Source organism: Protopterus annectens, chromosome 3.part0 (assembly GCF_019279795.1).
Source record: "Protopterus annectens isolate FY-2018-M chromosome 3.part0, PAN1.0, whole genome shotgun sequence".
Lineage (NCBI taxonomy): Eukaryota > Metazoa > Chordata > Ceratodontiformes > Protopteridae > Protopterus > Protopterus annectens.
The window spans coordinates 740,002,659-740,022,259 of NC_056731.1; positions in this window are offsets into that span (position 1 = coordinate 740,002,659).

The following is a 19,601-nucleotide window of genomic DNA, read 5'->3' on the forward strand; positions in this document are numbered from 1 at the left end:
TCTAGAGGAAGATTACAGTTGCTATGCATGAGGCCTAGGTTTGAGTATATTTGCCTAATCCTTAGCAAGATTTTTTTTCAAGGATAACTTGTGAGCCAATGACTACAGAATATGTATTGCCCAGACCTTGCACTAAGCCTCCATAAACAGACAGCAAGATCCTATTTACCTCTGGCTTTAGAAAGTCTAAAGATGTCAAGATAAGAACGTGGAAATTAAATTCATTGCTGAAGAAAGAGGGCAGACATTCCAAGCCTTACATGAAAGCTGTATGCTGAACAGAATTGGTTAGATAGATACATAAACAAGTTACAAACTGATTAACTCAGAAAAATAATGAAAATAGGACATAAAGTCTTGTCAGTGAAAAATACCTGCCTTGGTGAGCCCTGGTAGTGTTGCACTAAGGTATATTGGAGAGATGGGATATGACAGTTGAGAGCAGGAGCTGGTCTAACTAAACAACATACTGAAACCCTGTCTTGAATCATACTTCCCAACTTTGCAGATTTTCACAGAAAGTCCAGATTTTTCATTCATATTTTTTGTCTTTTACTCATAAAATTTATGGTTTATTGGCAAATCACTGGGGATGGAAGTCAGTAAATAATGACATATATTTCAGTTTCAGACATGCATGGTAACACAAATCTTGTTATTCTAGCAACTTTCTAAATTTATAAGAGCAATATTTAAAATATGTCCCTATTTTTGGACCTTTGGGTCCCTATTATTTTTGGCTTTGCCCAGATTTTTTGCTTTAAGAAGTTGAGAGGTATGTCTTGAATATTTTTGTGATGCCCCTGCACTGACCCAGTAATCAAGGAGCCTAAATCCTCACCACTGGCAACAGCTAGGGGACGTACACACTGGGAGGATGACAAGGACACACACATTAAAGTGCAATTTCCCTTAAGAGCACACAGAGATCACAGTCAGTCTGGGGATGGTTCCTCCCTTTATCTCCAGATCCCCAGTAAGACTCCCCACTGGCACAGCTGTAGGGTTGAGATCTCAGCCGAGTGGCCAAGCTAAGACCTCCAGCACCCTCTCTGTCCAACCAGTGCTTCGTGCCCCTGCCCAGGTAACTGACATACACACATTTTGAGATTTGATTGATATAAACACACACACACACACACACACACACACACACACACACACACACACACACCCAGGAAAGGCTGGCACAGCTTTACTAGCTATGCCTCCTTTTGCCTAGACTATAAGGTAGTTCCAGCTGCCACCAGCCACCCTTATCAGCTACTATAAGGCACTTATAAAGGGTGTCCAATCCTATTCTGTAATGTTTCTATTATCCAAATGGTAGTTTTGACCAAGTGCCAGGCTATTAGGACTGGCCTGTACAGTGTCACCAAATAGATATGAAAGTACTGCAAGAGCTTAATATTTCTCACAAATATCAGCCACAAAGATAGGTTTAAATATATTTAATAATAAATAATAAAAGAACAAGACAATACTCAATAAATCAACACAGTAACTTCAGAGTTCAAAATCACAGGAAATATCTTAAAACAGCATTGCAGAACAGTCTCAAATAAATACAGAAAACATCTAAACTAATTTTTACTATATTCCTGTGTATATCTAAAAGAGTTACTATGCCCTAAATCTTACAGCAAGGCAAGTGCAGATGGTGATGATGAGTGGATGTTTTTGCTGGGTCCAAGACAAAATACAAAATGCACAGCCTCTCTCTCTCTCTGATAGAGTTCCCAAATTAATATCAAACATTACTGCTCGGCCAGCTTGGATGACATCACTCTGTCACCTGACTTCAGTTCCCAGGCGACACAGAAACTAACAAAATTTAACATCTTTGTGTGAAAAATACATATCTCGCAGATTTTTGCTGTTGCTAGAAGACATAAAACAATAGAATGCTTACAAAATAATGCAGAAGGCACCATAGTTCTAGACATCCTGTCTCCTTGCTACATTTAAACTAACTTTTGTAACACAATCGTGAAGCAGTCTAATTTCAAATTGTTTTCTTGAAGTTTTGAAAGTTAACCCTTTTATGTTCTAGTTTCTAATGTTAAAGCATACATTTGCACAGCTATATAGTCTATATGCATTTCTGTTCTAAGTCAGCAGGGCATGCTGTGGTTACATTTTAGCTCACTACATAACACACAGTTCTGTATAAATCATATTAATATTCACAAATGACATAGAATTATTTACAAAATTCCATATAACTGGGCTGACAATAATTCTCTATATCACATTTCACCCCCCCCCCCCCGCTGAAAACTCAAGCTAGTTTTTCAAGTGACCCTTGAGAAACATTGTTTGAGAGGGTTAAGCCTATCTGGGAATACCTTACCTCATTCCCTGTCTTGAGATCTCATCTGCATTGGTTTTGCTACCCCCACTGAGGTGCTGCATTGTCATATCATATGATTGCAACCCTATGCTCCACCTTAATAACTTGGCATTTTGCTGGCTGGATCAATGTAGTTATGTTAAGGAATTGTGGTCTGTAACTACAGTGAATTTCCTTCCATACAGATAAGGCTGAAGTTTCTGCAGTGCCCACACTATGGCTAGGCATTCCTTTTCTACAGCTGCATAGCATTCCTCCCTGGGTTGGAGCCTATGACTGAGATATACTACTGGGTGCTCTTCCTCCTCTGAGGGAACCTGGCTAAGTACAGCCCCTGCCCCATGGTTTGAAGAATCCACCTACACAACAAATTCTTTGCTGTAATCTGGACTGACTAACACAGGGGGTCCTCCCAAAGCTCCTTTAAGCTTTTGGAATGCCTTCTCACATGCTGGGGTCCACACTACCTTATCTGGCTTGTTTTTCCTTGTCAGGTCTGTAAGGGGTGCAGCTATGGTACTATAACTGGAGATAAACTTTCTGTAGTATCCTGCTGTCCCTAAGAATTCCCTCACCTGTTTTTTGGTAACAGGGGCAGGCCATGTCTGAATGGCTTCCACTTTGTCAGGTTCTGGCCTAATCTTACCACTCCCCACTCTATGTCCCAGGTAGAAGACCTCTGCCATTCCCACCTGACATTTGCTGAGCTTAACAGTCAATCCTGCCCCCTGTAGTCGCCCACCATCTCCCTGACATGCTGACGGTTCTCTTGCCAGGAATAGCTGTAGATAGCAATATCATCTACGTAAGCAAGGGCAAAATCTCCTACTCCTGCTAGGATATGATCTACCAGTCACTGGGGCATTTTTCACCCCAAAGGAAATCTTTATGAACCCATACAAGCCAAAACAGGTCACAAAAGCTGACCTCTCTCTAGCACTGAGAGTCAAGGGCACCTGCCAGTAACCCTTGGTAAGATCAACAGTGGTAAGATACTTAGCCCCACCCAGCTGCTCTAGGGCTTCATCTGTTCTAGGCATGGGATAAGAATCTGACTCTGTATGACTATTTAATTTCCTGTAGTCCACACAGAACCTGGTGCTGCCATCCTTCTTTGGTACGAGCACCACTGGGGAGGCCCAGGGACTGCTGGACTCCTGGATTACTCCTAGTTCCAACATTTCCTGTATCTCCTCCCTCAGTGTCTGTTTGACTCTCTCAGGCACCCTATAAGGGGCCTGCTTAATAGGCCTTTGGGGTCCTGTATCCACATGGTGTTGCACCCTGGTTTCCCAGTGAACATGTCCCCAAACTCCTGTAACACTGCTCATATTTCCCAAACCTAGGTAGGGGATAGCTGCTGTGACAGTGCTGCCCCTTCCACTGAGGTGTCAGTCCGAGCCTCACTGAGGAGATCAGTCACCAGATCTCCCTCAGACTCCTCCTGCCATCCACTGCAAATACTCAGCACAAGGGCCTCCCTATCATGGTAAGGTTTCATCATGTTAACATAGTACAATTTGTGTCCCTGCCTAGCAGTTCCACCATGTAGTTAACATCACATTGACCTTCCTTACTACCTTATAGGGTCCCTCCCAGGCTGCCTGCAGCTTGCTGTGTCTGACAGGAATGAGAACCATTACCTACTGCCCTACAGCATACTCTCTAGCTCAAGCATTCTTGTCATACCATACATTTTTCTGCTGTTGGGCTTCTGCCAGGTTTTCCTGGGCCAAGCCCATGAGTTCCCTGAGCCTTGTCCTGAGGTTTAGGACATATGCTACAACAGACTCCTTGTGAGATTCACACTCACCCTCCCACTCATCTCGAATCAAATCTAGAGGTCCCCTCACCCTATGCCCATGCAACAACTCAAACGGTGAAAAAAATGTAAATTCTTGGGGCACCTCTCTGTAAGCAAGCAACAGATGTGGCAAATATTTGCCCCACCCCCTCTTAAACTGGTCTGCAAATGCCCATAGCATGGACTTGAGTGTAAAGTTTAACCTCTCAACAAGACCACTAGTCTGGGGATGGTAGGGGGTGGTCTTTAGGTGCTTCACCTTCCACAGACAAGCCAGCAGGTCTGACATGAAATTGGCACCTCTGTCAGTCAGAATTTCTTTTGGAAAACCTACCCTACTGAAAATCTCTAAAAAAGCATTTGCCACCTTTTCTGCCTCAATGGAGGACAATGCCACTGCCTCAGGGTATCTGGTAGCATAATCTACTACCACTAGGATATACTTTTTTCCCTGTTGAACTTGGGGTACTCAGAGGCCCCAAAAATATCCATAACTACCATCTAAAATGGCTTCTTAATCACAGGCAAAGGGATCAAAGGAGCTTTCACATTGTCTCCTGCCTTGCCTACCTTTTGGCAATGCTCAGAGGTCCTGAGTGCCCTGTCAAATCTCTGGAAATCCCAGGCAATAAGAGTTCTGCATAATTTGTCTCTTTGTATGTTTTATGTCCATATGACCTGGCAAGGGAATATCATGGGCTATGGCTTGAAGTGCCAGACAGTAGGCTCTGGGCACTACCAACTGCTGTATTCTCTCATCCTCTATCCCTCCCTCAGTGGTCCACTCTCTGTACAGTAACCCTTTGTCCCTGTATACAGATTCTCCCTTCCCTTGAGAATCATGTGCCTCACTAGCTACCTCCCTCAGGCTTTGTAATGTAGGGTCTAAGAGGTGAGCCTGCCTTAAATCTCTCTTTGTAACCTTTTCCAGCTCCCCTTCCACAAGAAGACTGGTATTCTCTGACAGCGGTGCCTCACTGTCAGCCTGGGTACTATTACTCACCTCTGCCCTTGCAGTCACTTTGTCCAAGGTAACATCAGTACCCACAAGCAGCTGTGGCTTACCTTCAGTCTCACTGCTACAGGGTAGCTTTCTCGCTGAAGTAACCCCCTCACCAGTCCTGGCTACAAGTGTGCAGACTGTTTGGGTCTTCCCCAGGCTACCAGACACACATGCTTGTCTCCAAGACTGACTGTGTGTAGCTGTGTGCACGCAAGGTACTGCATTATCAGAATCATTCCCTATCAGGACATCTGCAGGGATATCCTCAAACACACCTACTTGCTGACTTCCTTTTCCACCCTCCTAGTCAAGGTGAACCCTAGCCAAAGGTATTTGGAATGGGATCCCTCCTAAAGCTCTGACTGGAGTAGACTGCCCAAGCAAGTAGTGCTCCTCTGTAACCATTGCAGGATTCACAATGGTTAGGTCAGAGGCTGTGCCTCTCTTAGCAGTGGCCTCTTTCCCATCCACTAAGATAGGATATAACGTCTTGTGGAAGTTTGGCACCCTTGTTGTCTCAAGACAACTTCCCACTGCATTTTGTCATTCCCACTTACTGGCTCTCCCACCTTTTGTTCCCCACCTTGCCTCTTTGGACATCTATATGAAACATGGCTCCATTGGTTGCATTTAAAACATTTAGCCATTGATAAACTGTATTTCACATCTCTGTGTTTTTACTATTGTTCATCTACTGTGTGTATTGTTCTTAAATTTTTGTCAACTTCTACAATGCTAAGGTTTTTATATTTTATTTTGCACTGGAGCTATTCTCCCCAGGCCTCCACTGAAAAAGGACCTGTGTCCAGTCAGACTTTCCTGGTAAACCAATGTAAAATAAAATAAAATAAATAAGCCTTGGTCCTGGACGTGTACCTGGACTAGTGCCTTCTCCTGCTACTGGCGGACTCTGTTGGGGTGGTCCAGGCTGCCCACCATGGGTTCCCTTAGACCCAGGAGCAGCACTGGGTATCCCTTTCCTGTGCAGCTATGCCATGCTTGCTAGGTATAGGTCTCCCATCTTCCCCAACCCATTTGCAGTATTGCATTGTCTATCAGCTAACCAGATTCTCATGTCCTCAGGCAAAGTGCTAAGGGCTTGTTCCCTCACCAAAAGGTCTGCTAGCCCTTCAAAAGTATTGACCTGACACCCACCTATGAAAATAAGTGCTTAGTTCAGCAACATATTCACACATACTTTCATCTGCCTTGCATCTATGCTGTTGAAACTTTTTCCTATAAGCTTCAGATGTTAACTTAAAACATTCTAACGAACAATTCTTGACTGTATTAAATTTAAGCAATCAGTATCAGACAATTTAGAAAAATCAGTTACAGATTTACCATGGAGTAAGGGGTTAGGAACCATACCCAGAGTCCTTGGTCAACATTATATTGTTTACATACCCTTTCAAACACATGAATGAAACTATCAAAATTATCCCCCTGTATAAATTGTGGAAAAAATCTACTGACTTTTATTGCTTCTGGGTTCAGTTACTCCCTTTCCCATTGCCTCCATGACTCTAACAAAGAGTCAGCATCTCCTTTTCATGTTGCCTCTGCCTGTCATTCTCCTCAGCTTCCAGGCATCACAGTTTCTCAATTTCCTCAGCCTGCAGACATAGCAGTTTCTCATTTTTCTCAGCCTCCAGATGTCACAATTTGTCATTTTCCTCAGCCTCTACACTTCTCAGTTTTGCTGTTGTTTCTTTTTCCAAACACTTAGCCTCTAGTTCAAGTCTCTTTAATTCCAAGTGGATTTTTAAGTCCTCTGTGGAAAGGTTGAGCTGTCCATTTTCTGAGAGTTGTACATTTCCAAGGCCAGCTTGGTTGACCTGATTGCTGGTCTGCACTGCAACTGTGCCCAAAGCTACAATCATTTCTGCCGTAGTCAGGTTGGCATGCACCAGTCCTTTAGCCTGGCACATCTCAGCCAACTGGCTCTTTGTCAACTTGCCATACTCCTCTGCTGACATGCTTGCCTGCTCTCCCCGACTAACTAAGCTAACAAAAAAATAAAATAATAGTGATATGAAGCTCTGAATGTTCACTGAGTGGCTGACTGAGAGTACAAACACCTTCAGTGACCACTGTACACATGCTAGAGGAATTCAATATCCACACCACTACAAGGCAATTAATATGTGATGTGGCTATTCCACCAATGCCAACCAATTAATATGAAATGTGAATATCCCACCACTGTCAACAAATTAATATGTAATGTGGATATCTCACCACTGCCAACTAATTAATAATGTGATGCCCCTGCACTGGCCCAGTAATCAAGGAGCGTCAATCCTCACCACTGGCAACAGCTACGGGAGTGCACACTGGAAGAATGACAAGTACAAATACAGTAAAGTGCAATTTCCCTTAACAGCACACAGAGGTCACAGTCAGTCTAGGGCTGGTTTCTCCCTCTCTCTCCAGATGCCCAATAAGACTCCTCACTGGCACAGCTATAGGGTTGAGATCTCATCCGAGTAGCCAAGCTAAGACCTCCACCCTCTCTGTCCAACCAGTGCTTCGTGTCCCTGCCCAAGTAGCTCACACATGCACACACACACACACACACACACACACACACACACACACACACACACACACACACACACACACACACACACACACACACACATACACACACACTTTGAGATTTGATTGCTATACAAACACACACACCTGGAAAAGGCTGGCACAGGTTTACTAGCTATGCCCCCTTTTGCCCAGACTATAAGGTAGTTCCAGATGCCACCAGCCACCCTTATCAGCTACTATAAGGCATTTACAAAGGGTGTCCAATCCTACTCTGTAATATTCCTATTATCCAAATGGTAGTTTTGACCAACCGCCAGGCTATTAGGAGTGGCCTGTACAGTGTCACCAAACAGATATGCAAGTATGGTAAGAGCTTAAATATGTCTCACAAATATCAGCCACAAAGACAGGTTTAAATATATTTAATAATAAATAATAAAAGGACAAGACAATACTCAATAAATCAACACAGTAACTTCAGAGTTCAAAATCACAGTCAATATTTTAAAACAACATTGCAGGACAGTCTCAGATAAATACAGAAAACATCTAAACTAATCTTTATTATATTCCTATCTATATCTAAAAGAGTAACTATACCCTAAATCTTACTTGCAGCAAGGCAAGTGCAGATGGTGATGATGAGTGGATGTTCTTGCTAGGTACAAGACAAAATACAAAATACACAGTCTCTCTCTGAGAGAGTTCCCAAATTAATATCATACATTACTGCTGGACCAGCGTGGATGACATTACTGCTTGTCACCTGACGTCAGTTCCCAGGCTAAATAGAAACTAACAGAATTTAACATCTCTGTTTTAAAAATACATATCTCTCAGACGTTTGCTGTTGCTAGAAGACGTAAAACAATAAAACACAAAACAATGCAGAAGGCACCCTAGCTCTAGGCATCCTGTCTCCTTGCTGCATTGAAACTAACTTTTCTAACAAAATCATAAAGCAGGCTAATTTCAACTTATTTTCTTGACGTTTTGCAAGTTAACTCTTTTATGTTCTAGTTTCTACTGTTAAAACATACATTTGCATAGGTATATACAGTAGTTTATATGCATTTCTGTTGTAAGTCAGCAGGGCATGTTGTGGTTACATTTTAGCTCGGTACATAATATACAGTTCTGTATAAATCATATTGATATTCACAAATGACATAGAATTATTTACAAAATTCCAGACAGCTGGGCTGGCAATATTTCTGTATATCACAATTTTTACAAGTGTTATTCCATGATATCTGAAGTTTTTTATTTTGTTTTTTTGGGGAGCAGAATATGTAAGTTGAATTAACTGAACTGTACTAATACATTAATATACTAGTAAAAAAAAATCACAGAGGACAACAAGCCAGTTACTTGTGTTATTGTGCTTAATAAAAATAATGAACAACAGCTTTAATTTCTCAGACTGAGTATATGTTTAAACTGAGTATCCTCAACATCCTAAAATCAGTTCCACATTTTTCTGTTTTATCACACTTGCAACAATGGCAGCTACCTTGCTATTTTACCTACACCAGTTTTAGCGGCTGTGTTGCTATTTATGTGGTACTTAATTTCATCAAACACAGGGTCCTGACCTGTCAAAAAAATGGGTACATAAAATGTTAGTATTATGACTGATCATATGTCTTCACTGTGTACATCACAAGATTGTTTCACAAAAACTACATGAGTGCAACACAGCAATTTATAATTAGTTTTAAATTGCTAAGTAGCACAGATTTCTGGTAAGATTTACAGTAATCTGTTGCACAAACAGAACAGGCACCAGTGATAATCTTGCAGTGTAGCTCTATTCTGCACCTAAGGCCATCTGAAAAGCTTGGTGTATTTATTTATTTATTATTTATATTTATTGGCATTTGTTTAATTTATATATAATTTTTTTGACATATAGGCGGTCCAGATCTCTGCTAATCCCATTAAGGAATGGAACAAGCACAATTAACATAATCACCCACTGCAGCTCCATTCTTCGGATCATTTCCGAGCTTTGTATGCCTGGAAGCAAGCTGATGGTTGAAACTAGTCTAAAATCATGAATTAACATTTTATCCCACTAGTCATGTCACAACTGGTGAAAGATTAATGAAGTTTAGTCTTTTAGGTCGCACTTTGAGTGCTTTTACCTGTGCTCATCTGAAAATATATAGCTGTGTTTAAATGAACTGCAGTGCTCACTATGCCTAATCCATACTGCTGGGTGTACCCCAGACTTCCAGCAAGGATGTGCACAGTTGCACGACAAAAGATTTGTTTCCTTCTGCACACATGCAACAAAGTTAACTGGCAGCAAGGCAATGAAATCAGCTGCAGTCAAATATTAAATGAATATTACAAATAACAAATGCAGCAGGAAGTACATCAGGAGCAGCTGATGCTGCTGGGCAGCTAGTTGCAGCTCCTCCACTATTTTCAAAGTGTTAAGGGAAATTAAAAAAGAAAAATAAGGAATGCTTATATCCCCCCTCCTTGTATTTTTTAAATCATAGTCACAAGTCTGAACAAAATACTTATTTATTTTGAATTGTCTGGATGACTGCATGAAACAATGACTCTGGATGTGCTTACACACACACACACACACACACACACACACACACACACACACGCACACACATACACACACACACACACACACACACACACACACACACACACACACACACACACACACACACACACACGCACACACACACACACACACACACACACACACACACACACACACACACATACAGACACACACACACAGACACACATGCACACACACACACACATACACACACACACAGACACACACACACATACAGACACACACACACACACACACACACACAGACACACGCGCACACACACACACACACACACACACACATACAGACACACACACACACACACACACACACACACACACACACACACACACATACAAATTTCCAACTTCACACTACATCCTTGGCATGGATTATAAATAAAGGTTTAAAAAAAGTTTATTTTTTTTTATTTCTTGTACTGGGCTGAATTTACCAAACAATCCAACATATACATGCTATGCTTATGCACAAACTCTATAAATAACTTATGAGTGCCTTCTTGCACCCCCACCCCCGCTATCCATCTCCTCTATCCTGTCTTCCCTGTTCTTCTTATCTTCTCCCCACCATCAGTTCCTTCACAATAATTAGTCTGAATCAGTCTCTGCCCCAAAACCTCCAGCAACTTTTCTCATTTAATAACCGGTTTATTTTCTCATTATTATTATCTCCCCCGATAATATAGCATTATTTACCTGTGTTACCTCTCCATAGTTATGCACATACATAAAGTATTTGGCAGAATGACATATCAACATCCTCTATTATTAGAAATGTATATAATCCTTAGTCTATATGTGTAAAGTTGATGTATTAAGAACTCTGTATGTATTACACTGTATATATGTGTTACTTCTCTGTTGCAATGTTTTGATATTTTGTACAATTGCCCTGTTTTAAATCTGGAGCTTTTCTCTCTGGGACTCTGGTGAAAAAGGAACTGTATCCAGTCGGGCAACAGATGTATAATAAAATAAATAAATAAATGCAACAGCCCTCTGCTGAACTTCAGGCTGTTATGCTATTTGTACTTCACCCACCATAAGTTTCAAAGTAGAAGACGCTGCAAGCTTGGGGTTGTGTTACAAGAAGTAACAGCCAAAGCCAAATTGCACTGAGTGTGCAACACGCCCGTCACCATGCATCAGTGCCCTAACTGACTTCCTGTGGTCATCCTGAGTGGGTAATTAACTCACATCTCAACCAACCTGTCAATAGCCATGATCAGAGCAGTGCACATTATTGTGATGAAGTATGCAATGACCATAGGCCTAAATTAATAAATCTAATAAGGATTTTGCAATGTATGAGTAAAAGCTGTCGTTCAATTTCATTTTTACAAAGATCAAATTACGGTCCTTAGACTTTCAAAAGGCATACTAGTTGACTCAGAAGATATGAGATGGCACTGGAGTGGATTATTGGATGTTAATTTTGTTAAGGAATTTTTGGAACTGCTTCTGCAAATATGAGCTGAATGGAGGAAGTGAAGCAGAAAGGCATAACTCATTTGTAACAATTAATTTAGTTAAGCAGTATTCTTGTAAATCCTGCTTATCCGAATTGGCACTGGATCTGGAATTTGGCCTACTGAGTGGTTTGGAATATATTGCAGTTTCAGATACCTGTCACCAACCAGACATGCTGAAGCAATATGTATTAATGCATATACCCATGCATTAATATTTCATTTTCCTTATGAATTTGATCACATTTTTCTGAGTGTTCTTATTTTGTATATATAAAAATGTACTTATAGACAAGGGTCCACTCTTTGTTCTTGTATCAATTTCCAGGTTGAGTTATTGCAGATGAGAATATCACATAGTCCATTACCAAATTGTTATTGTTCCCAGAAAATATAACCTTTCTTTTAATAATTGTGATCATTCAGGATCATTAAACCATATAAATAAATGTTTATCCCTGATACTTTATTACTGTATCCATGGAACTTCTCATTTCTATATATAATTCCTTTTTAATAAACATTTTATAATTTAGAAAAAATCCAGTTCTTGCATTAGAATCTCCATATACAATTAAACATCTAGCTTCCAATGATACATTTTCTATGCTTAATGGCAGATTTTTCCAGAAATCCTCATTATTACCAGACATCCTCTTTTGAATTGGATTATAGGCCTTAACCCACTATTAAATGTAACCTGTGTTTCAAATGTTTTGGCAGTATTGTTAATCAACTTTAGAAAAAGATCAGTAGATGCTTTACCTAGTACAAATAATCCTCCCTTGGGTTGGCCATAAACCTTACTTTTTATATCTCAACTTGTAAAGGAAATATTCTTTTTAAGAACAAAACCTTTTCTATCATCCAGTTTTCCTACAGATTTATAATTTGAAACTTTTCCAGATTTTCTATGGACTTCCTGTCACCTAATTTTACAAAAAGCCCTGGAATGTTCCAAGACGCCATGAAAATACTTATTCTTCCCTTTTGTCTCTCCATTGGGATTCTGCCTTTCCCAGTTCTGGTCTCATTCCACATTCAGTCACACATTCCTCATCTCATCTTACCCCAAAAATAGTCACATTTAGCTTTTTGACTTCTCTTCTAACAATAGTATACAATATTTTATGACATCACTTATCGATTTATGTAATTCTCCTGTCTCAGTTTTCCTATTTGATATCATCAAATTTAATCTTCCTTTCAATAGCCATTCATAGCAACGCACAATGTTTTTTAAGAGTTAAATAAGTTTCAGTCTCTGTTCCCGGAATGTTAGAGAAGGAAGAAACACAGGGCTTTTTCTTGTTTGACATAATCTTCATTCATCTTTCTCTCACCCTCTCACCTGCCTTAAACATATCTGTTTTCTACAAGTCCTACCTTTTGCTCACTCTGTGTGAGCATTGACATTGAGATTCATATTTCAGACTTTAATATAGATATTAACATCTATGCAGCATTATTACTTCTGCACCAGTTACTGAAATAAAACCTGAGGTAAAGCAGTAAACCAGACCAATACAATTGCAACTCACAGTTCTTAAAAGTACATTAAAAACATGTTAGTACAATTATTAGGAAATGGTATCCCTTACTAAACAATAAACAACACAAATAACAGCTTAAAATAAAAAATATTAATAAAAATAAAATAATTACCTGATTTGCCAAAAATAAAGTTGGTATAAAAAAATGATAAATCAATCATATTAAGTCAGTTTAACACCCTGCTTCTCAGTGCCAAGACTTAAAGGGCAGCACTGAAGCACATAAACAGTAAGTCAATACTCATTTTTCTTTCACGTTGTCAAATTAGTGAGCAAAAGAGGGGGTATAATTATAAATTTTTAAATGTGCAGCCTTCCTAAGTGTCTTTTGTATTTGACTCTGTCCTGAAGTGGGAACTCTTGTCATCAGGTCAGACATGTTACTATAATGCCACTTGTACTTCTTCTCCTTCCTGACAAGTTCCTGACAGTGCTAGAAAACAAGAGGAGCACTGGCTTTATACCAGGCTCGATTACAACACATCATACAGGCAATTACTTTATGCTAGAAAAGGAAAGAAAATAAAATGTAACCTGGTGAAGAACAAACATTGTCCAACAGGACGTTAATCCACAAGCAGAGCATGATAAAATTAAGTCTGTTGTTTTTACTACATTTTAAATTGCTCTGACACATGGACAAATAAAAAAATGGACACTGATTATCCTTGCTAATCATGGCTTTAAAAGACACAATTAAGAAGCAAGACAAAAAGTTAAAATAAGCGTTTATTTATCCTTTGTTAACTGGGTTAGCCCCACTAGGCTAATGCCATCTTTTCAGGGAAGAATCAAAGTTATATTTTTAAATAAAAAAATGAAAAATATAAATGACTGCCATTTCCCTTCCCCTCCTTAAACACTGTTAGCAAAAGTGAAAAAATAAAATAAAACTAACATAAGGAACTGCAGTTGCAGCAGTCAGAAGATTCTCTGTGTGTGCGCGTGTCTGTGTTTGTGTGTGTGTGTGTGTGTGTGTGTGTGTGTGTGTGTGTGTGTGTGTGTGTGTGTGTGTGTGTGTGTTGGCGTGTGTGCATGTGATATACAGTTGAGTTTCTGTGTATGTGTGAGACTGTCTCTCTGCCTCTGCATCTGTATGTGTGTATGTATATAGGAGACTGTATGTGCGTGTATGTGTGTGTGTGTGTGTGTGTGTGTGTGTGTGTGTGTGTGTGTGTGTGTGTGTGTGTGTGTGTGTGTGTCTCTGTGTGTGTCTGTGTGTGTCTGCTTGTGTCTGTGTAGACATTAGTAAATACTTGTATAACATATAATTTGGATATAAAAACTTAATTCAACAACACATATGCTACAAGCAGCTTTGACACTTAATTTCATTCAGTTGCTAACAAGGCAAGCCCACTGAATCAATCATATTTGGCTTAAAATCATTCAGGTTTGGCATAATGGTAAAGATCTTTAACTCATAAACACATGAAACGGTTTGATTTTGATCTCAGATTATTGGCTAGGCTTAAAATGGCCTTTCAAGGCAGTTAGCATAGTCTTCACCTATGGATCTACCTATCTATGGACACAAGTGTCCCTCTTCATGGGTAACCAGAATCACTGTCTGGTTAAGTGACTCCCTCAGAGATAAACAACAGGCAAATGGATATGGAATGAATCCAACCCTGCACAAGAGGTTTAATCATGTTAACTAACATTGGCTGGAGGAACTATTTTACATAAAATATAATAACTAGATAGCTAGCTACACTAATAAAATAAATGCAAGACAATTTAACAGTTAGCTAGTTTTCTAGGCACAATATTGCTTAACAGGATGGGTGTTACAGGGAAAATAATGGCCCTTCCAGAGGTGGAGCTTCCTATCACTGCCTCACTTAACCCTGAGTGGCCCATTATTTTCCTGTAATATCCAACCCGTCAACCATTATTGCTTGTTTATTTCTGATTCAGTCCAAATTTTTAACTTATGAAGAGTGAAATTTTTGATAATCTCAGAGCTAAAGTGCTCTATTACTTTGATAAATCAGATACTTTTCCAGTCAGTGTTAAGAAGGTGTAATGTTTAAAAAATAATATTTTGCCCCACTTAACTTTATCTGCTACAAATACTCCATTTCTTCTTTAACCAGTGGTGATTCTCCTGCATAAGTAAATTGATTTGACTGTTTCTCTGTGAAAACAGCGGGCTTAGACATATACATTAAACCTTGTCATCCAGTTTCTGGAAACTATGCTTGCGCAATGAGGTGTTTTATGGGTGTCATGATGTTGTAATAAGAAGTTATGTACCTACCATAATGTTCCATGTTAGTTGTCTTCATCTCGCCTTCTTTCTTGCTGTTTGGGATTGAAGCTGATCCTCGGCTCTGACTCGGCCATCTTCAATAGCTCGAGAACTGTTTACTGGCTCGAGGCTACCCCTTATCCCATAATGCCTAGCGATAGCTACCCAGATCTCATTTGAAATAGCTAAACCAGACATAAGAGAAAAAACAGTTATCAAAAAACTGGTCGTTCCCAGCATTCTAATATCTAGAATAGTTTAGGAAGACCTGGCCAGAAGAATAACAATAAAAGAATACTCAGCCAGTGAAAAAAGGAACTCCTCTCAATCCACTAGGATGGGGGACAGAAAAAGGGACGCAAGAAAGAAGGTGAGATGAAGACAACTAACATGGAACGTTATGGTAGGTACATAACTTCTTAATGTTAAGTTGTCTATCTCACCTTCATTTTTGCTGTTTGGGACAGCATCCCTAGCACCTAACACCCTGGGTGGCTCAGTGGAACAGACTCTTCAGAACAGTGGAACCAAAGTCAGCTCTGCTCCGGGAGACCATATCCACCTTGTAATGAGAGATAAAGGTATGAGGGTTTGCCCATGTGGCAGCTGCACAGATGGAATCCATGGGAAACCTAGAATGAAAGGCTACGGAGGTGGCTAATGCCCTAGTAGAATGACCTTTTGGTTTAATTGGTAACTCTTTGTTCCTTAACTGATAAATAAAAATAATAGTGTGGGACAACCATCTGGATAAGGTCACCTTGGAAACTGGGAGACCTTGTTTGCTTAAGGCATAAGAAAGGAATAATTGGTCTGATTTTCTTATTTCTTTAGTTCTGTGCAGGTAAAAACACAATTGTCTATGAATGTCCAGTTGGTGAAGTTTGTACTCTGCCTTGTTGCCACAATTTGGGAAGAATGCAGGGAGATCTATAGATTTTTTAAAATTATTTTCTGAGCAGACTTTAGGAAGAAATGAAGGATTAGTCCTCAGAGCAACTCTGTCCTTGAGAAACACCAGATAAGGAGGATGAACACATAGTGCCTTTAGTTCTGAGACATGCCTAGCTGAAGTGATAGCTACCAGAAAGAGTCTCTTCCAAGATAGAAACTTGACGGAGCAGGAAGCTGCTAGTTCAAAAGGGGGCAGAATTAAAGAAGTTAGGACTAAATTAAAGTCCCAAGGGGGAGGAGGATCTCTCACTGGAGGTCTAAGAAGAGATGTTCCTCTCAAAAAAGCTTTACAGAGCTTATGAGACATAATGTTAGAATTTGGCCAACTAATATGAAAATTAGAAATGGCCGCTAATTGTACCCTAATCGTAGCGGAAGCGGCCCCGGAGTGAAACAGTTGTGCCAGGAATTCCAGAATTTCATGCAGTGGGGCTGAGAAGGGATCCACATTCCTAGACTCCACCCAACAAGAAAAACGTTTCTATTTGCTAGCATAAGTTTTTCTCATTGTAGACTTGTGAGAGGAGACGTGAATCTCACGTACTGCTGGGGAAATGCTAGGAAGCCTGGCTAAGGTTGGAAGTGGAGCAACCAAGCTGTGAGCTAAAGAATTTGAAGGGATTGATGCAACCCACCTGATTGATAAATCAGGAAGATCTGGAATTGGGTCCAGAGTCCAGGGTTGATCGAGAAGGTAATGGTGCAGGAACGGGAACCATATCTGTTGAGGCCAGTAGGGGGGCAATGAGGATCATTTTGCATCCCAACAATTTTGCTTTCTGTATGAGTTTAGGTATCAGGGGAAATGGAGGAAAAGCATAAAGAAGTCCCTGAGGCCAATAGTGGACTAGAGCATCTCTGGGTATGTGACCTGAAAGTGGAAGAAGGGAGAAGTAGTTGCTGCATTTGCTGTTGAAGGGAGTGCAAAAAGATCACAACAAGGCTGTTCCCATTTGCGGAAAATTAGATCTGCAACTTCCTGATTCAGAGACCACTCGTGAGGCATGATGATAGCTCTGCTGAGCCTGTCGGCAATGACGTTGGATCTCCCAGGGATATGCGTCACGATCAGAAAACATTGGGAGGAACTTGCCCACTGCCAAAGTCTGAGTGCTTCTCGATACAGGGGGTAGGATCTGGTTTGGCCCTGCTTGTTGATGTACCACACCACTGACATGTTGTCTGTTTGAATTGCAATGGTCCCAGACAGAAGAGAGTCTTGAAGAGCTTGCAACGCTAGGAGCACGGCTCTCATTTCTAGGACATTTATATGCAAATGGTACTAGTGAGGTTGCCAAGTGCCTTGGACTGTCCTGCCCAGATAATGCCCCCCCACCCTATCATGGCAGCATCTGTCATCACTGCGGCTACCAGAGGGGGTTGTATGAAAGGTCTTCCCTGAGTAACTAATGGAGAGACCATCCACCAAGAAAGGCATCTTTTGCATGCTTCCATGATAAGGATCACATCAGACATGGGCAGCTCTTGGAAGGACCACTGTGTGAAAAGAAGCCACTGAAGAATTCTCATGTGGAAGCGCGCTAGTGGGATTAAAAGAATGGCCACTGCCATGGAGCCCAGAGTTTGAAGGACATACCTGACTTGGATCCTTTTGCTCTGCATTAGAATTTGCACTTGTTGGCAAATTGAGGACACTCTTTCTAGTGGTAACCTTCCAAACATATCCCTTGTGTTTAAGTCTGCTCCTGTGTAAGTGATAGATTGACAGGGCAGCAAGGCAGATTTTTTGAAATTTATTGTAATACCTAGCTGGGTGCAGGATGTGATTGTATAATCCCGCACTTGTAGGAGTTGATGCCTGGTGGCAGCAGTGAGGAACCAGTCATCTAGATATGGAAATACCTGGAATCCTTGACATCTCAGGTGAGCCGTGACCACTGCCATACACTTGGTGAACACCCTGGGAGCTGTGGTGAGACCAAAGGTCAGAGCTCTGAACTGGTAATGACTGGCCCCCACCCGAAATCGAAGAAATCTCCTGGAGCATCTGTCCATCTTGATATGGTAGTATGCGTCCTAAAGATCCATCGAGCACATCCAATTGTCCTGACCCAGAAAGGGTAGAATGGACTGTAGCGTGATCATCTGAAACTTTGTTCTTTGTACAGACTTGTTTAGTCTGCTGAGATCCAGAATCGGTCTCCAGTCCCCTGTCTTTTTTGGTACCAAAAAGAACCTTGAGTAAGTTCTGAATCTGTGCTGGTCTGTGGGGACTCCCTAGATGGTTCTTTTCTAGCAGTTTTGAAACTTCTATTACTGCTTGCAACTTCAGATTGGGTGTCACATCTGAAAGGATTTTCATTGACTGCAAGGGGGGTTGATGGAAGGGAATTTTGTAACCTCCGGATATAATGGACCGTACTCATTTGTCTTTTGTTAAATTTAGCCAGGCTTTTGAGTACACTGAAAGTCTTCCCCCGACTGCCTCCAGAGGTGAGCAGCCGGGCAACTCTTCAGGGATGCTGGAAGGGCTTATCAGAGAAAGATTCTCTGTTGCCCTGATTCTGTGGACCACCTTTGCCGCAAGGGCAGTGTCTATTATTATTGTTTCCCCCTCTGCCTCTGAAGGAAAAATCACTATGCGTGTCAGGCAAGGCTCCCTGAGATTTATGGAACCACATTTTCTCTCTTCTGACCCTTGGGGTAAGGTCTAGTTTGAGTGGAAAAATGGACTCCCACGGCAGAGAGAGTCTTGCCTTCTTATTCACACCAAGTCAACATGTCTTTCACCTGTGGCCCAAAGAGAAAGGAGCCATCAAAGGGGGTATTGGTGAAGGATGCTTGAAAGGGCTCCACAAAGTGACACAGCCGCATCCACGCATGCCTCCTAAGGGCTACACCCGTGCCTGCGGCTCTACTTGCTCCATCGGCTGCATAGAAAATGAGCCTCATGGAGGAGTTAACTATAGAATTAAGTGTCGCTAGCTGGGAAGCTACTTTGGCTTGTGCTCCCTCAGCTGTAGGATCTTGAAGGGTATCTCCAAGGTCTTTAAGGAGATCCCTTTGAAGTCGAGTAAAATGACATAGATAGT